An 8,251-nucleotide genomic window follows, 5' to 3' on the forward strand; every position below is an offset into this window, starting at 1 on the left:
AAAGATGGTATTTGGTTTGGACTTTTGCTTTACCCAACGCAAAGCGCATATCATTCATGTTTCTTTGCGTCTTTGCACATATACAGGTAGAGGCCTAGTGTTATCTATTTTCACTTTGCTTATTATATACTTAATTTATGCGTTTGTTTCTCTGAATATAATTTCACATGCATCATGAAAACTGGCTCTCTTGTAATTTCTTTTTTGAAGATTCGTCTAAAACATTAATCAACCTTTAAAAATAAGAAAATAATTATTCATTAACTAAATTACAAATAATGAAATAAATGATTAATTAAGTGCGTTTTTTAATTACTTTTTATTTGTCCTTTAATTAATGTATTTGTACAGGAAGACAACAATCTAGACTGCGATGAAGGGTGCAGGATATGGACGCGTTTGTATTGTGCTGCGAGGTTTCCCTGCTGCTCAGATGTTTAATTAAATTTATATGAAACGCAGGTGAAAATCATTTGTTAATGGTCAAGTCTTGAAACCTATCTACAGCTGTAGAATCACCATTGCTTAGACCCAGTGAGCCATGTTTGTAAAACAGCAGTAACTTTCATAGGGTAGGAGATAATATAAAATAAGTGCACATGTATTTAAATTAACACCTACAATGAAACCCAAGAATTGTATATGAAGGACAACAAATGTTTCATGAAACCTACCGTCTCTCATGCGACAGAATGCTTATCAGCATTAACCATATATCTTACCAGCATACACTTTCACATAAACCTTTGAAATGGTTAACCATGATGATAACGTGGGTGTGACATGAATGACATATCAACATGGATACGTCATACCTACTGTAATAATTAACTATATTCGCCATAATGCAATGTAAATTAAAACATTAATAAATGTATTATTTGGTGATATCAAACAAAATATCAGGTCCTCTTCTGAAGTCTCTTAACATTACTTGAATAATGCTTCTACATCAAAATGACAATACATTATATTGAATTAGCTTAGGTCCTCCTTGTAATGTTTTTGTTGCAGACTTAGTTACTTATCTGACTTCCACGTTAGTCAATACAAGTCAAATTGTAATATAATAAATGTCACTCGAAATCTAGAAATTCTATATAAAATATGCAAACGAATCCTATTGATATTTTAAAATATTTTCTAGTATGAATTGGTGTCGGTCTGCTTGATGATGGAGAGAGTCAAGCTTTGATGTGATACCTAGTCAGTAGAAGACGTATACGAGCCTGAAGCAAGGGCCTTTCCCCATAAGTTTCGTCTTACTTTGCATCATTATTCTCACCAACAAAATATGTAACTAATAAGACTATGTTTGACAGTCTTCATGAGATGGCTTGATTTCTTTGCAACATGTAACATTAAAGGTTTACAATGTGAACGTGCAAGGTCAAAGATATAGGTCACTTTCAACCATAAGAACAAAATTGCCCTACAGAGACATACTAAAATTGCATTCAGTGAACGACACACACATGTATACACGAATGCATATATATATATATATATATATATATATATATATATATATATATATATATATATATATATGCATATATATCTATATCTATCTATCTATCTATCTATATATATATATATATATATATATATATATATATATATATATATGTATAAGTAAGAATGCTAAGGAGGATATTTGTCCTATTGGTTTAAAAGCGCTATCTTTATATTAATTTAGATTAATTTTCACCTTAAGTTTGATAGAATATATAAGCCTGATTTCTAAATTTGTAACTGATTAAATTATATGCACATTTTTTTTAGTTGATGCTATTATGTCTGAATAGTAAAACATGTAAGGAATTGTGATATACATTTTGAACAGTCTTAACTGATTTGGTTACCTAATTGTCATGCACAAATCTACCCGAGAAAAAGTAAAATATTTTGTTGGATTGATATCCTTTTCTTGTTTTGTTCTTAATCTAGCATTTACCAATGTCTCTTTCGATATTGCACAGGGTGCAATGTTGTTTAATTAAACAGCGTTTCGTTACAATTTACATAGGTGCGACAATTAACGAAAGGGGTCGCTTATAGATTATATGACTTGTTACCTGCTTTCTCGTGTTTCTGTCTTTCTGATCGACCATGCAAAGGTTTATCTTAATTTGGTTATTTGGAAACCATTTATAAGTCGATCTACGGTGTGCTGTGGGAATACATTTGCTAGAATAGTACGAAATGTAGCTATATACAGAAATTAGGTTCATGACCCTGGCCGTCATAGAACAGAAACAGTGTTTTTTGAAGGTCCTTATAGTGAAGTAAATCACCCCTTATATAGCCAAAGTGCACGATATATGACTTTTGCAAATGTCGGTATTTCTTAACGCGGCCACTTCCAACGTTGTTCCTCAGGAAAAGTTAGTACGATTTCTCACCTACTTAATACAAGAATAACATTTGTGCAACTTTACAATGATGTGTGGAGTTATTCATTTCTCGCTCAGTAAAAGATCCGGTTCGTAATAACTGAGTCGCGAGATTAAGATTTCGTATCGTCTGTGTGTACTGTGTCTACATTGCAATGGTTATAGTAGCTTGCCAGAGCACGGCACACTAGATATTCACTGTGCATAATAATACCAAAAACAAGAAAGGTAATATGTTGGTAATGTATGATACCTTCTTGTAATTGTAATGATAATGAATTTAAACAAGTATTACCCCTTAAAGTAAATAAATAGCAGGATATATATATATATATATATATATATATATATATATATATATATATATATATATATATATATATATATATATATATATATATATATATATATATATGGATGCACTTAATACATGGTACTTTCTTCGATAAGATGCTTCCAGGGTAGAATGTATCATTATTTAGTGAAAATGTTATGTCCTAAACAACTGTAGTAACGGGTATGGGGTGATTTTAGTTTAGTTTACACCTGTACGATTGTGCTAATGTATTGTCTTGACCAAATGTTGTGAAACCCCCTAAATACTGAAAACATGCTCAAGCCGTGTAGAAATAGTATTGTATGTGCAGATAACAACACTCAAGGAGGCTAGCAGACAAGTGTCAACTTAAAATCAATAATTATCACATAAGCATTGTCTGTACATCAAATGTCCGGATAACATGAAAAGAAAATATCAATAACTGACATCAAGAAAGTTTTGGCTGCTTTGTGTTGCACATAACAGCTTGTGATAATATATATTCATGAATCAACAATATATATTTTATTGAACTAGTCGTGTAGAATGGTTAGACGTGTCTGAAAAAGTTAAACAATAAACGCAGTTTTGCACTTATATCTTTTCCTTGCTAAAACATTTTGAAATATGCAAATAATCAATGCAATCATTAACGTACACGCATGATACAACAAAGAGAGACACGATAACGTCGTCAACGTTTATAAAATGCATGTGAAGCGGAAGGAAATATCGTTGATTGACACGTTAGAACAGCAAAGCGATTGCACTGCTGATCACTAGGGTCTACTGCGAAAATGAGATCATTAACACCTTTCTTTCAGCGAACTATTATTTTCTAAATAAATTGGGGTCCATATGATTCAGTATTTTAATTGGAATGCATAATGTGTAGGTCAAATATGCACACAGTGGTTGAAAGATGATTCAAACAATATATGATACGTATTAAATAAAATATAATTCATTAAACGTCAAAGCTCCTATCTGTCAGATATATAAATCAGATATTAAAATCCACTCTCGTTTGACAACACTCCCTCGCAACCACGCGAGAATGTGACTGAACGAGAACAAGTGGAATTCTTGACTGGTGTTTCTTAAATAAAACTGTTTGACAAAGTTACTTATCTCACTGTTTTCACGTTATATTGAGTGAATTGATACGAGACATACTTGATATTTTAGTATTGCCTGTTCTCTATACATCTTTATTAGCCAAGTGGTGATTCTGGTGTTGGGAGTCTGTGCAAGGGACTTAGCATCTATTATTGGTCAGCAACTTTGTTTATGGAAAAAATAGAAACAAATTATACATCTCTACTTATGGATGGCATCACTGATTTCCTATACAAATTAATAATTAAATAATGCAAAATGATTATTCATCTACTGTTAATATAAGAAGTTGAGAACATATTTTTTAAGGTTCGGTAACATTTAACTGCATGCATAAATAAACATTAAATATGAGGAAAAGTATTTATTTAATATAAGCCTTCGAGATGTTAGAAAAAAATTTGTTTTATAAAATAAAGTTATTCATTGTAAAGTATATAATAAAGGTCCCATTTATATTGTGTTACCAAAGAAGGGATATAATATCATGCAATATAAAACTCCCCATAATCAAATGAAAGTACAATATAGTATCTGATTTGATTTTGAAACATTGACTTTAAAAGTTCAAACCAGTAATGGTCATACAATATAGTATGTGACCAAACAACTTCATTGCGGATACGCATATATTGTAGTGCGATGCGTTAGAATGGTTACGAATATAGTATTCTACCCCTGGCATTTTATTCCCTAACTCTGTTAAACAATAACGTAACCAGCCAACCTCCATTTGGGTACTCATATAATGTGCTCGACGTGATGGAATTGTTGCAAATGTTTTATTGTCCTGCGGGAATGCATTTCTATTTGAAAAATTCTTTGTTACTTCGATGAAATGAAATGTAAGGAAAACTAACAAAAAGGCCAGAGCCAAGACAAATTACTGAAAATGATACATTGATTTTGATAAAGTATACCTTTCTGCCAGGTGTACATCAACAATCTAGATGGCGATAATATACGGGAGAACTCCCATATTACCCGTATTAGCCGTGTCTCGGTTCATTCATATTGTAATTTACAAGCAAAATTGGTTCTAAGAAAACTATAGTTCCTGTACCTTTTAAAACATCCTCAGGGGAACTGATGGCCATTTAATAATGTATTTGTCTGGAAAATATAATACGACATATAACTTGCATGCTATCGAAGACGGAGAGAAAACATGTCTTTTAACAACTTGTAAAAGGCAGTTCAAAATCTGAGACAATATAATGTAATTTCGTAATATTAAAATAATTGACTGCGATTCTAATGTTTGATATGTTAGCTATGAAAGAAGTCATCATCATCATCATCATCATCATTGGCGACTCGGTCTCGAAAGACCATGCGAATAGCGCCCTTGGGGTGTTGTCTGTCTCTGCTGCCATCGTCTGCTGTGGCTGTGCAGGCCTATACGTGAGTGACAGTCCCTACAGCAGTTGGTGCAGGCATACTGGGAAGTCTGCGTTACTGTGGTTGCTGTTGCGTTCTTCTTTCTCTTACGTTTCTCTGCCGCCAACTGGCCTCTCCTCGCATCAGCGACTGATATGCCATTGTTTACCATCAGTCTCCAGGTGCCTCGGTCCTCAGCCAGCTCTTCCCAGCCATCGGGTGAAATGTTGCATGCCTTCATGTCCCTCTTGCACACATCTTTGAAACGGAGTGAGGGGCGTCCGACTCTTCTCATGCCAGTGGCCAGCTGTCCATATAAGACGTCCTTTGGCAGCCTTCCATCCTCCATGCGCCGGACGTGACCCAGCCATCGAAGGCGGCGTTTAATTAGCAGGGAGTACATGCTGGGAGTACTTGCACGCTGCAGGATCTCGCTGTGTGGAACACGGTCTTGCCAGCTGATTTTCAGGATGCGTTTTAGGCACCGTATATGGAAGGAGTTGAGCCGGCGTTCTTGCCTCATGTAGGTACTCCAGGTCTCACTTCCATATAGAAGGGTGCTGAGAACGCAGGCCTGGTAGACTCGAACCTTGGTGTGCTCTGTCAGCGCGTTGTTTTCCCAAACACTCTTTGTTAATCGAGCCATGATGGTGTTTGCCTTTCCAAGCCTTCTGTCCAGCTCCATATCAATCGAGTGTTGCTGATGGTTGACCCTAGGTAGGTAAAGTTGTTGACTGCTTCCAGGGTGACACCGTTGATTTTGATTGAAGGGGCAATGGTGGTATCTTGCACGCTAACATTTGTTTTTTTCCAAGCTGATGGTGAGACCAAACTGCGTGCAGGCAACAGGAAAACGGTCTCCCAGTCTCTGGAGGGCTTCCTCGGTGTGGGCCACAAGAGCTGCGTCGTCTGCAAAAAGCATCTCCCTGATGAGCACAGCTCTCACTTTGGTCTTTGAGCGCAGTCGTGCCAGGTTGAACAGCCTCCCGTCGGACCTGGTGTGTAGATATATGCCATCCGTGGACGTGTCGAAGGCGTAGGACAGGAGCAGGGAGAAGAAGATCCCAAAAAGTGTTGGTGCCAGCACGCAGCCCTGCTTCACACCACTGTTAATTGGGAAGGAAGTTGAGGAGGATCCATCATACAGGACTGTTCCCTTCATATCTGCATGGAAAGAGATTATCATGCTGAGGAGTTTTTTTTTTTTGGGGGGGGGGGGGGCAACCGATCTTACTCAGAAGTTCAAAAAGGCCCTTCCTGCTGATCAAGTCAAAGGCCTTGGTGAGGTCGATGAACATCATGTAGAGTGGTTGACCTTGCTCTCTGCTCTTCTCTTGGAGTTGTCGTAGGGAGAAGATCATGTCTGTCGTCGACCTGCCTGCTCTGAAGCCGCACTGTGATTCCAGGTACACACGGTCTGCCAGCAACTGCAGCCTGTTGAGTATGATGCGGGCGTACACTTTACCAACAATACTCAAGAGCGAGTTCCCTCTGTAATTATTACAGTCCCTGCGGTCGCCCTTGTTTTTGTAAAGGGTCACAATTGTGGCATCACGCATGTCTTGGGGGACTACTCCTTCCTCCCAGCAACGGCAAAGTAGCTCGTGCAGTGGTTTAATCAATGCTGGTTTTCCACGTTTGATAGCTTCGGGCGGGATACTGTCACTACCTGGTGCTTTGTCGTTTGGAAGGCAGTCGATTGCTTTGCTGAGCTCCTCTAAGGTTAGCACTTTGTCAAGTTCTTCCATGGTGGGCAGATTCTTTATGCTGCTAAGGGCTGCATCAGTGACTGACGTTTCTCGGTTATATAGTTCTGAGTAGTGCTCCACCCATCTGGCCATCTGTTGCCCACCGTCTGTGATCTTCTCTCCCGTCAGGGATTTCAGGGGAGCGACCCCTTTCACTGTAGGACCTAGAGCCTTCTTGATGCCACTGTACATACCTTGGATGTGTCCGGACTCGGCACTGCGCTGGATCCCTTCACACAGTTGTTGCCAGTACTCGTTCGCACACTGTCTAGCAATGCGTTGGGTTTTACTTCGGGCACTTCTGAGAGCAGCAAGCGTCTGTTCATTAGGGCATTTTTTGTAAGCTATGAAGGATTTTCGTTTCTCCTCGATTTGTGGTTCCATCCTTGACATGTGTGCATTGAACCGGTCCTGGCTGGGTCGTTTCTTCTTGCCAAACGTTGACATAGCTGTACTGTAGATGGCACCCTTCATGGCGTTCCACTTGGCTGTAGCGTCATACTCAGGCAGGTCCTGGAGAGCCTTGTTCAGGGCAGACACATACTCCTCCACCTTGGCAGGGACTGACATCTGCGCAGTGTTTATGCGAGGACGTCCTTTTGGTTTTGAGCGGTGTAACGTGTGTGGCTGTAGTCGCACTCTGCTGCTCACAAGGGCATGGTCGGAGTCACTGTCTGCACTGTGGTAGGTTCTAGTGGAGAGGACGCTGTTAAGGGCAGAGCGCCTGGTGATGACCAAGTCGAGTTGGTACCAGTGATCAGATCTGGGGTGTTTCCATGACACTTTGTGCTGTGGCTTGCACTTGAAGAAGGTGTTTGTGATGCACAGGCCATGGTAGGTGCATAGCTCCAGCAGTCTCTGGCCGTTTTGGTTGGTCTTTCCAGTGTCATGATATCCGAGGCAGGTATGCCATGACTCGTGGTCCGCACCTACTCTGGCATTAAAGTCGCTCAGGAGGAATAGTGGTTCGTTTTTGGGGTATCCTTTGATCTGTTCGTCCAGCTGCCCATAGAACTGATCCTTCACGTCTTCTGATGACGTGAGGGTTGGGGCGTAGACACTGATGATGTTAACAGGACCTGAAGCAGTGGTGAGGCGGATGAACAAGAGACGCTCAGTGCCCCCTGTGGGAGGTTCAACCGAGGCCAGGAGATTGATTTTGATGGCAAAGCCCACTCCGTGCTGACGGGCTCCTCAGGTTCTCGACCCTTCCAGAAGAAGGTGTAGTTTTCCTCTCTGAGGGAGCCACTAGAGGAGAGCCTGGTTTCCTGGAGGGCAGCTATGCTGAT

The 8,251-nt window shown here is 39.4% G+C and overlaps 1 long non-coding RNA gene across 2 annotated transcripts in view; it reads left to right on the forward strand.

The window, feature by feature from the left end:
• The window catches only part of LOC149783982 (uncharacterized), a 77,194-nt gene extending 75,712 nt beyond the window's left edge, over positions 1–1,482 (forward strand). The window contains exons 4-5 of one of the 2 annotated variants that reach the window (XR_016414091.1): positions 352–462; positions 1,148–1,482. This is a non-coding gene — a long non-coding RNA (uncharacterized LOC149783982). Of the gene's footprint in view, positions 1–351 lie in introns of both variants that reach the window. The other variant, XR_016414090.1, reaches the window with a different exon arrangement.
• The last annotated feature ends 6,769 nt before the right edge of the window (positions 1,483–8,251 follow it).

Source organism: Sinohyriopsis cumingii, chromosome 14 (genome assembly GCF_028554795.1).
Source record: "Sinohyriopsis cumingii isolate HCF-2022 chromosome 14, ASM2855479v2, whole genome shotgun sequence".
In the NCBI taxonomy this organism is placed as follows: domain Eukaryota; kingdom Metazoa; phylum Mollusca; class Bivalvia; order Unionida; family Unionidae; genus Sinohyriopsis; species Sinohyriopsis cumingii.